General features: G+C 35.8%; 1 long non-coding RNA gene across 1 annotated transcript in view; it reads right to left on the bottom strand.

Moving 5' to 3' along the window:
* The window catches only part of LOC141380300 (uncharacterized), a 133,136-nt gene extending 118,032 nt beyond the window's left edge, over positions 1-15,104 (bottom strand). The window contains exon 1 of the long non-coding RNA XR_012398119.1: positions 14,253-15,104. This is a non-coding gene — a long non-coding RNA (uncharacterized lncRNA). The remainder of the gene's footprint in view (positions 1-14,252) is intronic.
* Positions 15,105-15,442: the final 338 nt, after the last annotated feature.

Genomic DNA, 15,442 nt, shown 5'->3' with positions numbered 1-15,442 from the left:
TGTGATACACAACCCATTACACACTAAAAATACGTAAAATCGCCCCCTAGTGGCCGATTTCTTTCAAAATTCTTACAGACCTCTAGGACCATGAGTCGAACATGCCCAGCGAGTTTCGTTTTGATCACTCATCGTTAACCTTGTTAAATGGCTGCTCAATTTTCATTGGCCAATGGCGGCCATGTTTTTTGAGATATGCCAATGTCCTTATAGTATGTTATGACAACTTGGTCAAAGACACTGCATGCCAAATTTCAAGCTGATTGGACAAATGGCTGTAAGGTTAGAGTCATTTTTATGTTTTTTTAGCTTTATAGCGCCACCATGTGGCCAAAGTCTGCGGGTTTTGCAGTGTCACCTCAAATTGAGCTTATACATGTGTGTACCAAGTTTAGTGATGACATGTCATTTCGTTCAAAAGTTATAGCTCCAATTAGCATTTAGCTTCAATTAGCATCAAACATTGTTGTGTACCGTTTCGAGTGAGAATAAAAATGTCAACTTTTTTTTGATAATTATTGATATTCAGTGTCCAGAGAACATTTGAGAGCTGGTTTGGTTTAGATTGAGTGAAAAACCTAGGACTAGTTCGTAAAAGTAGGTTTCGGACAAATCGCAATGTAGCGGGAAAACGGTGCGTCGTAGAGCAAAAAGTGCAGTTGTGCACTTTTGTTGGGGCTAACCCAAGGATTGAAAAAATGTAAAGTTTTTGAGTCTACGACAAACGGTGAACGTATAGCGGGCAAAAATGTCCAAAAAGTGGGTTTTTGGCGCCATAGCGCCACCTATGGTCCGATTTGGCTGATCTTTGGTGAGAATGTAGTGTACCGGGGTACTACGATCTGGCCAAGTTTCAGCTCTCTCGGCCTTACGGTTTGGTCTGGGCAATAGTGACTTCGGCAGAATAATAATAATAATAATAAATATAGCCGCAAGCGGCGATTAACGGGGTTCGAGCATTTGGCAACCTAATAGCCATTTAGGCAATTTAGATGTAGGACAACCCAACATTTAAGGCTGACCCAAAAGAAATCCATGATGTAATGTAATAAATGGAAAAAAAATATAAAGCCTACATGAATGAAGTGGTAACCTGGGACTAAATCAGCTTTTAAATGCAATAACAGAGTTTATGCCATGTCAAGATGTGATTCAGAATGATCTTAAATGGAAATTTAGTGACTTTAAACCAACATTATGAGGTGTTGAGCTGTCATCTAGTGGTTTATATTAGTAATGCATGTTTATATCCTTTGTGGAAGCATATGAACACACTGTGCTCTTTAGATAAATATATCAAGCTCATTTATGCACAAAAGTTCAATTGTCTTTCATAATTACTGATTTAGACAGTGCAGACATTTGTACAACACTGATTTTGTTCAATTTGAGCAAAAAAGCAGGGACGAGTTCATAAAAGTATTGTTTTAAATAATGGTGAATAGTAAATGGATGGTCTGAGTTACAGCAGTGGATTTCATGCCAAAGTGATCAGAATGTGCAGGCCTGTCATATAATATCTCAGATCAAGTATATTTGTGAAAAGCTGTCTACAATAAACACATATTATACAAATTATGGTCAAATAGCAATGGAAATGAGTGTTTTTGAGACCTTTTCTACTGTTATAGCGCCACCTATTGACATAGCTTCACAAAATTTTGCATGCTTGTTAAGAATCACATCTCAGATGTGCATACCTGATTTCACGAAGTTTTGAGTTTTCCTTATGCATTTACATGCATTTAGGTCAATATAAGACACACCCCTTTTGTAAATGAGCCATTTATAGCTCCCAAAAGAGGAAAGTTCAACTCATTTCAATAACTATTGATCTGCTCAGTTCAGAGATTCATACAACACTGGTTTCGTGGTGATTGAGCGAAAAACCAGGGACTAGTTCGCAAAAGTAGTTTTTTCATATATTAATTAATATTTAATGAACAGATTGAGTGACATCAGTGGTTTTAGTGTCAGACTGTTCGGTATGAGCAGCCCTATCATAAGATATGTATCTTGTGTGGCTGTGCAAAACTTTGTGTAATAACCAATCAATTACAACCTCAAAAAACACAAAATCGCCCCCTAGTGGCAGATTTCTTTTAAAATTCTTACAGACCTCTAGGACCATGAGTCGAACATGCCCACCGAGTTTCGTTTTGATCACTCATCGTTAACCTAGTTTAATGGCTGTTTAAACTTAATTGGCTAATGGCGGCCATGTTTTTTGAGATATGCCAATGTCCTTATAGTATGTCATGACACGTTAGACAAAGACACTGCATGCCAAATTTCAAGCTGATTGGACTAATGGTTGTGAGGTTAGAGTCATTTTTAAGTTTTTTAGGCTTTATAGCGCCACCTTGAGGCCAAAGTTTGCGGGTTTTGCACTGTGACCTCAAATTGACCTTATACATGTGTGTACCAACTTTGATGAAGATATCTCAATCCGTTCAAAAGTTACAGCTACAATTAGCTTTTAGCTTACATTAGCATGTTACGTTCTTGTGTACGGTTTCGCGTGAAATCAACATTTCAACTTTCTTTCAATAACTTTTGCTATTCAGTGTCCAGAGAACATTTCTACACTGGTTTGGTTCAGATTGGGTGAAAACCCAAGGACTAGTTCGCAAAAGTAGGTGTCGGACAAATCGCGATGTAGCGGAAAAACGGTGCGTCGTAGAGAAAATCTGAGTCACTCCACTTTTGTTCGTGCTGACGCAAGGATTCCAAATATGTAAAGTTTTTGAGCCTACGACAAACGGTTTAGAAATGGCGGCCAAATTACTAAATTTTTTTTGTTTTTAGCGCTGTAGCGCCACCTATGGCCCGATTTTGACGAGCCTTTGGATCTGAGTAGCGGTGAGGAGTACTACCATCTGACCAAGTTTGAAGCCAATAGGCCTTACGGTTTGGCCTGGGCAATAGTGATTATGGCAGAAGTAAAATAATAATAATAATAATAATAATAATAAAAATTCTTACAAAAACAATAGGGTTTCAGCGCTTCGCGCTCGAACCCCTAATAATAATAATAATAATAAAAATCTTAACAAAAACAATAGGGTTTCAGCGCTTCGCGCTTGACCCCCTAATAAGTTTAAGTAGCATTACAGTATGTTGGCTTTCTCAAGCCAACATAATAATAATAATAATAATAATAAGAATAAGTTTAAGTAGCATTACAGTATGTTGGCTTTCTCAAGCCAACATAATAATAGAAGAGATATTATATATATATATATATATATAATATTTTTTATTTCACATATTAAGGTTTTAGTTATGATACTCCCAAAATAATTCCGCAGAAATCCACAGATTTTTACCAAAATTCTAAGCAGAAATAACAAAAAATGTCTGCAGATTCCGTCTGGCCCCACTCATTGGGTACTCAAAGACAAAGAAACCCAAGATGGAACGTTAAAAAAGCAAACTGGTGCAGTTTTGAAATGCAATGCAATGAGAAATACAGAGAAATGGACTAAGTAAACCATAATTCAATAAAAGTTTTTACAAATAAACTGATTGAAATAGCAGAAGAAACCGTTCCAAAAACATCAGGACACCCACATCGAAGAAATAATCCCTGGTTTGATGACAACTGCAAAAAGACCATCATGTAAAAAAAACGTAAAAAGGCAGAAATAATCTTTAACAAACATTCTACGAATGAAAACCGCATTAAGTTGAAAGTATTAAGATCAAAAGCAAGAAGGACTAGTAATGAAACCAAGAAACAGAGCTAGAAACAATATCAAATTTAACATTAGAGACACCAACTAAGAAAATCTGGGATATGATCCGAAAAATGTAGAACAAAAAAAGTGGATCAAAAATATGTCACATAAATAGTGGTAGCACCCAACTAACTACCGAACAAGAAATTGCCAACAACCTTGCAGAAACTTTTGAAAGAAACTCATCCATACAAAAATGTATTTCTCAATTCCAAATACAAATGCAACAAGAACAAAACAAGAATGACTTTTTCTCTAATAATGCTGAAATATACAACAAATCATTTACAATGGAAGAACTACAAAAAGCTTGAAAAAAATCAAAAGACACTGCAGTTGGTCCTGATAAAATCCATTATCAGTTTCTAAAGCCCTGTGATGTGTTGTACCTCCTTTTAAATATTTTTAACTATATTTGGACATCCGGAAAGATACTATTTTGCTGGAAAGAATCTTTAATCATTCCTATATCTAAACCAGGTAAAGACCACCAAGATGCCATTAATTACCGCCCTTTAGCCCTTGCCAGCTGTCTGTGTAAAACAATGGAAATAATTAATTAATGATTAATGAATAAATGATTGACTTGTATGGTCACTGGAGAAGGACCAAAATATTAGAAATTATCAGTGTGGATTTAGAAGATGAAGAAGCACAATAGATCATCTTGTAAAACTAGAATCCTATGGGTGAAATAGTTTTACTAAAAAAGAACATACTGTAGCAATATAAAAAGCCCATGACACCACTTTGAGATGTGTCATTTGACTTGTATGAAATGGGTTTTAGAGGGCAATTACCTGTTTTTATGTAAAAACATTTTAACAAACAGGTGTTTTCGAGTTCAGATAGGAACAACTCTGTCAAATAAATATATTCACGAATTTGGTGTGCCACAAGTAAGTATATTATCAGTTACATTATTTAACATCAAAATCAATGGTATTGTAAATGCTATTGGTCTAAATGTATTCTGTAGCCTTTATGTGGATGATTTGTGCATCTGTTACAGAGGAAAAAAAAAACATGAATACTATTGAAAGACAATTGCAACTCTGTATTAATAAAATGCATGACTGGTCAGTCAAGAATAGATTTAAGTTCTCCAGATCAAAAACTGTGTGCATGCATTTTTGTCAATTACATTCTCTTCACCCAGAACCAAGTCTCTTCTTAGAAGAAGAACCTTTAAAAATTGTAAAGGAAACTAAATTTCTTGGACTCATCCTGGATAATAAGCTCTACTTTATTCCACAGATCAAACTCTTAAAAACAAAAACCTTGAAAAAAATTGTTATCTGTAACATTCTAACCACAACAAAATGTGGTGCAGATTGCACTACAATGCTTAGTCTTTATAGAACCATGATCAGATCCCAAATGGATTACGGAAGTATAGTGTATGGATTCGCTAGAAAATCCTACATTAAAATGCTGGACACTGTACATCACACAGGACTAAGAATCTCATTGGGAGCATTCAAAACATCCCGTTTAAAGTTTATAAATTGAAGCAAAAGAACCATCCCTTGAAAGACGAAGTTTAAATCAAAAAGAGGTAACCCAACTTATTCATCAGTTTTTCACCCTGAATATTTAGAATTGTATGAAGACAGACCCAATTATATCAGTCCTTTTGGAATTTGTATGAAACCCCGCCTGAAGAATATGGGTGTTAAGGCTGATTTATACTTCTGCGTCAAACACCGGCGTATGCTACAGTGCTGAAGCATTGCCCTTCGCTGTGGCCGTCGCCGTCACTGTCGTGCACCTCTCAAAAAATGTAACTACACGTCGCAACAACGCGTAGCGCAAGCTCTGTGATTGGTCAGCTTGGTAGCGCTGACGAGTCAGGGCGGGACTGAGAGCCGCGCGAATGCCGCGAACCCAATGTAGCGATTGTTTACTAGTGTGGAGTCCCATGAAGGCGCTCCGGATGGAAAGTTTTGTTTTGTGTTTACCTCAAAGTTAAAGTTGCTGCACATCTGCCGGTTTCTGCCTCAAAATGAGCGAGTTTGAGCCACTTGTACATCCCGGTAGTGTTCAGGAAAAGCAAAGAAACAGCGAAGAAATTCAGAACAGATGAACATTTATACCTCACTGCCAACTAGCGTTTCGGAAGTGTTAATGCAGACCAACAGAGACAGCGCGCAGAAGTATAAATGCACAGCCACGCGTGTTGCCTGCGCCGTGGGTTATGCCAGTCACTTGACGCAGAAGTATAAATCAGGCTTAAATATGGTTAAGCTTTCACTACCTGATTTGAGCCATATTCCTCCTTAGTGCAACTCAAAAATAAGAATCTTATAGAACTTAACCAAACAGAAGTCCTTGACTCACCCAAATGAATACAAACAAGAATTCAAACAAATAACAGACAGTCTCCCTCATCATGAACCCATACCTGTATTTACTGTACAGATGGATCGAAAACAGACAAAGGAGTAACAGCAGTAAAGATTGATGTCTTTGGTACTCGGATTCCAGGAGAAAGTTCAATTTACACAGCAGAAGCTTATGCAATAAATATGGCTTTAGAACAAATGGAAAGGACACAGTATCATAACTTTTTAATCTGCAGATTCCAAAATCTTGTCTTCAAGCACTTGAAGCTTCTAAGTGTGATCACCCCATAATGTCCATGATTGTAAAGAAAACAACAACACTAGAAAATCAGAAGTTCAACATTATCTTCTGTTGAATTCCAGGTCATATGTGACTACATGGAAATAAACTGGCAGATGAAGCAGCAAAACAGGCAATCTACTTGAATGTGACGGAATGTTTAATTCCTCCTGAGGACTTGAAACCCACAATTAATTTGTACATAAACGGAACATGGCAAAGGGAATGGGACAACTGCATAAATATTAAATTACATAAAATTAACCCAAAAATAAATGAAAGACATTTAGTAAATTATAATTCTGAGACCAGGCATGATCAGACGGTCTATACCAGATTTCGAATTGGACATTCTAGATTGACACATTTATATTTACTGAATATCAAAAAATCACCTAAATGTAAGTACTGCCAGGCTTCTCTTACACTCTCAGAAATAAAGGACCGCAAGTTGTCACTGGGGTGTATTTTTTTTCAAAAGGTACACATTTGTATTTGAAGGGTCCATATTGGTACCTCAAAAGTATATATTAGTACCTACAAGTTTTAAGAGGAACACTTTTGTACTTTTTTGATATGTACCCTTAGGGTATTAGTATGGACCTTTTAGGTACAAATTTGTACCATTCAAAAAGATACCACCCCAGTGACAACTCGTGTACCTTTATTTCTGAAAGTATACCATAAAACATATTTTGTTGGAATGTAGAAGTTTAAATTCCATTAGACACACTTTTTATGACAGTACTTTGATGGACATTTTTAAAAAGGTACCACCAGGAAGAGTTTTAAATTATTTTTCAAAAATTGAACTGAAAAATCATATTTAACTTGGAATAAATTTTTGTGTGAATTTTATCTATTTATATTTTATATTTTTGTCTAAGTAACTTTTTAGTGTAATACGAATTTGTTTTTATTATGTAATATTTTATGTATATCCATTTTGCCACGAAATAGCCATAAGTTGCTGATGTGGCAATAAATAAAATTAAAAAATCAAATGAATCTATTTCATTAGTACTTAATTAAGATACATTAATAGTTACCAGATAAATAATATTTTAAAATGTTATTTTCATTGTTAAAGTTTAAAACTCTGGGTGTGTGACAAGGTGAAAACAGTGATTTTGACACCTAAAAGAAGGTTGAATAATATGAAAAAATATTTTAGAAAGCTATTAATTTTTTAAAAGTAAATTGTATTATTAGTTTGTCAAAGAAAAAGGAATTTGAACTAAATTATACATATTTTTGAATATATGATCAAAGGACATAAAAGAAACAGTAAGTTATTTGATCCTTACGGAGTGCACAAAATACTCAGAGATCCGGGAGAAGTTCTACCCGAAACTCACACACACACACAAAAACTTTGAGTCCCTGTCAAACAATGAGAAACTGCCCATCCTACTGGGGGAGTGTGTGTGCTGCTGTGTGTTAGCAGCTCAGTTTGTGCACTCCTGCCACCGTCTGAGGAACCCACAATGATCCGCTCCACTGTCTCCAACACACAACACAGGAACTCTTTACTCGTGGACTTACTGTTTATATTATTGTCACCACTTTTATCCTGTTTCACAAATTACCATTAATCTATTTTTATTTTTATTAATATTTTTAGTTTTACTGATATATTGTTATTTTTATTAATCTATTTGTATCTTTTACATTTCTTTTCTTTATTTCTATATTATATTTTATGTTCATATTTGTTTGCACTACTGCCCTTTTTGCACTGTCTTGTCTGTACGCAGTGACCCTGCACTGCTTTGGCAATACGAATGTACAGCTATTTGTCATGCCAATAAAGCACCTAAAATGTGAAAATGAGAGAAAGAGAGAGAGACAGAGAGAGAGAGAGAGATTTTTACAAAAACTTTATTACAATAAAACAGACACAATATTACTATAAATTAGTCCATTCAATTTACATCAAAGAAAAACTATACATTTTAAATAAGTGTAAAAACAACATAGCTTTCATCTACGCAACACAAAGCATTATTATAGCACCAAATATTTTCGAAAGTTTCCAAATCATTCATTTGTATATAGTAACTAAAATCAGTTAAGACTCTTGCTTGTATCATGCTTGAAAAAACAATTACTACATTATGTTGTGTGTTATTTTCAATTTTCCTCCTTCTGCTCACATACACAGCCATTTTTGCTTGTCCTAGTATAAAGTTCAATAATTGACAAGAAAATCTCTTACTTCTTACATATTTAAAACCGAAGATGAATGTTTCAACTGAGAAAGTCTCACAACATCTAGCAAAAAAACTTTGCAATAGTTTAAACAATGGATCCAATCTAACACATTTCACAAAGACATGAAAAATGGTTTCTCTTTCATTGCAAAAAGGACATAGCGGACTAATTTCAGGATTTAAAATTTAAATGAAAGAGTTTACAGCAATAGCCCCATGAAGGACTCTCCATTGCAAATCACCAACTTTTTTCATTAATGGTGGTTTGTACAGTGCTCTCCATTGAGGTTTTACTTCATTATCAAGTTTAAAAAAATCACGCCATGGAGTGTCACTCCTTTTGTCTAACCTTTTCTTATTTAAGTTGATCACACAAAACTTATACAAAACTTTTCCAGTACAAGATAAAAAATTTACACATACTGAATCTACAGATTCCAAAAGGACACCAGAAAAATTCTCTGTATTAACCGAAATATATAAAAGTGGGAAAGAGTCTATTGGATTTGGGATGCTTTTTCCATCCCAAAAAATCGGACAACAACGACCATTCTGTCGGTTTCAGGACAGTTCTCCATCTCAGAATTGCTTGTTCAATTAGGCGAGCAGATCTGAAACCCAAACGCCTAACAACTTCTTCAGAGGGCTTAAAATCACGATCAGTCAATTCAAGTAAATTTGTTTAAAGCCAAAAAGACTCCACACTTTAAAAATGTTCTTGTAGAAGATCGGTAAAACAGAAATGTCCAACTTTTTAGAGTCTAAAAGAAAAAGAGTTTTATCCAAACCAAGATTTTTAAGCTTGTGTAAAATTATAAAAGCAACAGCACACCACTTATATTCAACAGAACCATTTAAAAGTCTTTGGATATGTTGCAACCTAAACATTGTCAACCTACTTTGCAAATGAATTAACTCTTGCCCACCCTCCTCTTTAGGCAAGAATAAAACACTTTGTGGAATCCAGTGTAGTTTGTCCCAGAAAAAATCCACAAAAACAGATTGTATTTTAGTTAAAAGGTAAATGGGAGGATCAACACAAGTAAATTTGTGCCATAATGAGGATGCAACCAAATTGTTGATTATTAAGATGCAGCCTCGGAATGACATTTTTGGTGATAAACATTTCCATTTCTCAAGTCTACCTTTAATTCCTTCAAATACCCCTTCCCAATTTTTTTGTTCTGTTAATTCATCACCTAAAAAAACACCTAAATATTTGAGACCTGATTTTTTCCATTCTAAACCTTTTGGTAAAACTGGTTCCCCCCTTCCAGTTTCCCAGCAATATTGCCTTACTTTTCCTCCAATTTACCTTTGCAGAAGACAGTTCTTTAAAAATTGAAAGTAACTTTATTAATACTTGAATGTCAGTTTGATTTCCAGCCGTAACAATCACATCATCAGCATAAGCTGACAATGTGAGGTTATTTTTACAATTTAGTAAAACTATGCCATGCAATTTAGTTCTTATTTTATTTAAAAGGGGTTCAATTTCTAAAGAATAAAGCATACCAGATAATGAACACCCTTGTCTAAAACCTCTACAAATTTTAAAAGGGGTACCCAAACCACCATTAATTTTTAAAATACTCTCAACGTCACTATAAAGAACTTTAACATAATCAATAAATTTCTGAGAAAAGCCAAAAACACTTAAAACTGTCCAAAGATAATGGTGTTCTACCCGATCAAAAGCTTTCTCTTGATCCAGAGAAATTAAACCACAATCTATATTTAATGTCTTGGAGACTTCAAACAAATCACGAACAAGTGAAACATTATCAAAAGTTGATCTGTCTGGCACACAGTAAGTCTGGTCAGGATAGATGACAGAGCTCATTATCCCTGTCAGCCGATTTGCCAAGACTTTGGAGAGCAACTTATAGTCGCTACAGAGTAAAGATACGGGTCTCCAACACTTGATATCCGCCAGGTCACTTTTTTTCGGCAAACCGCTCGACTGCAGCTCAGTGGTAGTCGCCCTCAGCCAGACTCTCATTCAGCACCTCCATTAGATCTTCTCTTAGATCAGAACAAAAGGTTTTATACCAGTCAATTGGTAAACCATCAATCCCTGGAGCCTTTCCTGACTCCATTTCTTGGAGGGCTTTCCACATCTCTGCTTCACTCACTACACCTGAGATTTCCTTATTAGCCTCCTCTGAGACCTGTGGTAAACTGCTGAAGAAATCATGTTCAGTTACATAGTTTACTTTAACATAGTTTAATCCAGCAAATCAGCTAACTGCGTTTTTTTGTTGACTAACAGATCAAAAACTCCTTGATCACCAGATTGTTCAGCTAATTCCTGAATTTTTTAAATTTCAGCCTCCAAGGCATTCATAGCTAAGCCAGTTTCTTTAGTAACGTTTTGAGTAAATTGTATACAAAACTGTTTAATCTGTGCTTTACCAAAGTCCCACCATTGTTTTACAGAACTAAAATAACTTTTTATTGTCTTAAACTCACTCCAAAACATTTTAAAAGCATCTCTAAAAAACTTGTCATTCAACAAGTTTACATTTAATTGCCAATATGCACTCTTGGTTTTAATTGAATTTAAAAAAACATTACATTGTACCATACTGTGATCAGTAAAACTCAACGGGATGATCGAACACTTTCTTATTACATTGCATTGATGTTTAAACACATAAAACCTGTCCAGCCTAGCTAAGGAGATAACATGATCCCTAACATGAGTCCAGGTGTACTGTTTTTGTGTCCCATTCAATTGCCTCCAGACATCACACAGCTCATGTGCCTTAACAAGTTGAATTAAGCGATTTTGAGATGGCAAATGGGGTTCTGCATGATTCCTGTCTGATTTAGACATTGTGCAATTAAAATCTCCACCCAGAAAAAGATATTCTTCTACACAACATTTTTGTATTACAGAACAAAGTGTATTTAAAAACATCATCCTTGCTAGAGCTGAAGTAGGGACATACACACAAATGAAATTAAAAATAACTTTATCAAAGGTGGTACTTTTAAGAGTCTCCCATTAACAAATTCTTTCACTTGATATGAATGAGGAGAACAATTTTTATTAAAAAGAATTGCAACTCCTTCACTAAGGGATGTGTTGTGGCTTAAAACTGAGACCCCATCCCATTCTACTGCCCACTTAGCAGTATTTCTAAAGTCGCTATGTGTTTCCTGCAACATGGCAACATTAACTTTTTTTTGTTTTATCACTTCAAAAACTTTAGCACTCTTATTAGCTTCTCTTAAACCATTAACATTGATTGTCGCAATATTTAGCTCAGCAATAATTAAAGGAAAAGAGAAGAACAAACACAACAAAAAAGTGTACACTCCTTTTCAAATTCATAGTCTTAAGCAATATCAATTCCTTCATTTACATCCTCAGCCAGCAATTTTGTCACAAACTTCTTTAAGCGAAATCTCTCTTTGTCTGTGAACAAACCTTCTGACGTATATAGTTTAGTTTTCTCAACAAACTGTTTCGTGTCAGGAAAATAATCAGAAACTTCCACCCCTCTTTTGTTTTTTGTAACCCTAAGAAAGAGTTTAATTTCATCAACCTCATAACTACGAGTGGAGCAGTCTGAGACAAGCAAATGCTTGAGCTAGAAGACTCACTGCCACTCCATTCCATCATTACTACAACCATCGTCCACTTCAGTTTTTTTTTTTTGCTTTACTAGATTGAAAAATGTTAGCCTTTTTCCTTTTTGAAGGAACTTTAAAATGACTTTGCTCCGTTTCTATTTCAGAATCACTCCATCGCACATTAGACAGTGCAACATGAGATTTGACATTGTCTTTTTGTTTTTCACTGCACTGTGTATCAGGATTTGTATCAGAAGAGCTTTTTCCCACCACAGTTTTTAAATTTTCCACTTGAGCAGACTCATTCTCAGAATGCCGCACTTGATCTTTCTCATTGATTGTCGTAACTTTAGTTACCGATGTCACATCACTTGATGTGCCAGCCTCAGTTGACGCACCAGCACTACCGTTATCATTTTCAGATCTTTTCTCATTCACCTTTGGGCATAAGCGAATTAAATGCCGTGTTTCCCCACAGTTGAAACACCTCATTTTCTCCGTTGTAACATAAATTACATAATCACAATCCTCAACTTTAAGGTGTAAAGACACATCCAGTTCTTCATCTTCCTTTAAAATCATAAAAAGAAAGAAAAACAACATGTTTCAATAGCGGGGACTTACAACCAATCGGTATCATCTTTATAGGTGACACCACTTTACCGTAGCGAGACATTATTCTCACTAAAGTATCATCAGTAACAAACGGCGGGACATTTGATAACAAACCTTTCCTAGATGGTAAGGATAGCGGAAGTACAGGTGTAAAAAGATTATCCACCACAATGCCAGATTCCACCAATTCATTAGCTTTCTCGACCGTACTGAGGAAAACAACTATGACACTGTTCATTCGCGAAGCAGATATGATGTGCTCATGCCCCACGACTTCACCTATCGCCAAACAACAATCCTCTACAGTCACCGCAGACGCCACCTTCACCCCATAACGCCGCGTTAGATTGTTTAGCCCCTGTGACCGTGGAGCCGCCATATTGCCCTCGCAATGAGTAGCAGCACGCGGCTCAACAAGTCAACAACAGGGTGTCAAACAAATTAAGCAGTTAGAAACAAGCAGCAAGAAAAAAGATAGAAGCAGATCGCTTTCACTCACCACGCACACTCCCACACACCCGTCCTCTCGTGCCCAAACATTCACACCGGAAGTGAGAGAGAGAGAGAGAGAGAGACACGCTCAGTCAGAAGTCGGAGGGCGGGGCGGAGGTAAAAGGTGTCTGGCACAAGCTTCTCCACAGCAACAGACAGAGAAGGCTCGGCTGAGCGAAAAAAATACTTCACTGCATCACTATTTTTGTTAAATAGATTTTTGTACCTTAAATGGTTCCAGATGCAGTTTATAAACTTGTAGCGGAGTTTGATCGGGATATTCCATAATGCTGCATTTTTGACGTCTGCAATCGGGTGCTCTCTGTTTACGCAATGTTAGCTCTGTTAGCGCGGTAATTTAGACAATAGACTGTTGACAGAGTAACGTTAATGTTCGTTTATAAAGGTTAAAATGATGCTTGTGCTATTGTGTCGAATAGTATGCACTTATGGGAGTTATATGGTACGTCTACATTACTGTCTTTTGCAGATAGCAAGAAATATGCTATAGGCTAGTTAACCTTAGCATAGCTTCCCGTCACTTTTTATGAACTTGAAACTCCTCAAATACATTTGGGCACCCAGAAAAAAAGTGAAAAAGAGTAAGACTGCTGCTGAGCCATTTCTTGGTCCTCCACCAGTCAAAAAAAAAACAAACAAACTTCATGTTCTTTGTGGAAGAATTTTAGTCAGTGGAGCTGCAGATAAAACAAACTGATACTGTATAATGTGTGCAAAAGTGAAATCAGCAGAGGCAGAGATATTAAACATCTGTCAACATCTTCTATGCATAATCATTTATTCATTTCATTTCGGCTAAGTCCCTTTATCAATCTGGGGTTGCCACAGTGGAATGAACCACCAATTTATCTAGCATATGTTTTACGCAGTGGCTGCCCTTCCAGCTGCTACCCAGCACTGGGAAACATCCATACACTCTCTTTCACACACATACAATAGGGACAATTTAGCTTACCCAATTCACCTGTATTGCATGTGTTTGGACTGTGGGGGAAACCGGAGCACCCGGAGGAAACCCACGCCAACATGGGGAGAACCCAGCCGGGGCTCGAACCAGCAACCTTCTTGCTGTGAGGCGACAGTGCTACTCACTGTGCCACCGCGCAACCTTCTATGTAATGTATTATCACATGCACTAAAAGCATCCTCTCCTGATACTGTCTGTGAACCCCCCACAAGCATCAATCCCCTCAATCAGCACAGCTATGTTCTGCTAAATCCTCCACAAGCACCAAACCATCAACACAGCCACATTCTGCCCCAGCAAGTCAGTTTCAAACATAAAAAAAAAAAAAAAAAAACTTTGTGTCTGTTTTGTGGCAGGCAGATGACAATAGCAGGGCTGTATCTTTTAGTATTATATAAAAATACTTTTGTTCTGCCAGATCTCCCAGGCAGGGTTTTATTTAGATTTATTTAGTTAATTTTAGTTTTTGGAATTCTGTCCATTGGAAAGAAGTTCTTTCAGAAGAAGAACAGTTTTTTGAAGTATTATTTGTTTTTATTCTGTCTATTCAGTGTCCTTCAACAAGAACGGTGGTGGTGGGGTTCATAATATTCACAATGGTATTTTATTAGTTGTTGCTTTAACCATGGATGAGATAATGGCTTCTATGTTATTTTCTTTTCAATGACATTTCTTGTCACATGTTCAAAAACAACAACCAATATTGCATGTCTATAATTTATATAATGGTTATAATTAAACAATACTTTCACTATAACGTAAATTAGAAGTGTAATAGAAAAAATATATATTTTTGCGCCATTTTGAATTTTACTCGAATACAAATACAAATACTTTTCCCCCCTCAACAAATACAAATAAAGATACAAATACCGGCTGCTCCGCACATCCCTAATATATATATATATATATATATATATATATATATATATATATATATATATATATATATATATATATATATTCTTAACCATCTAATATATAATGTAAATTACATTGAAAAGAAAATACCAAATAAATGGATGGATTTGCTCTTTAGTGTTTAGACTTTCAGCAGTGAAAAACCACACTGAACTGAACTAAACTAAACTTCAACTCTGAAAACTGGACTGACAGTTTCAGTTTACTAGAACTTCTATGTTAAGCTGCTTTGACACAATCTTTATTGTAAAAGTGCAACAAAAATA

This window comes from Danio rerio, chromosome 22 (genome assembly GCF_049306965.1).
Source record: "Danio rerio strain Tuebingen ecotype United States chromosome 22, GRCz12tu, whole genome shotgun sequence".
NCBI classification, from domain to species: Eukaryota; Metazoa; Chordata; class Actinopteri; order Cypriniformes; family Danionidae; genus Danio; species Danio rerio.
The sequence above is the reverse complement of the archived record's forward strand: the minus strand, read 5'-3'. Positions and strand labels throughout refer to the sequence as shown.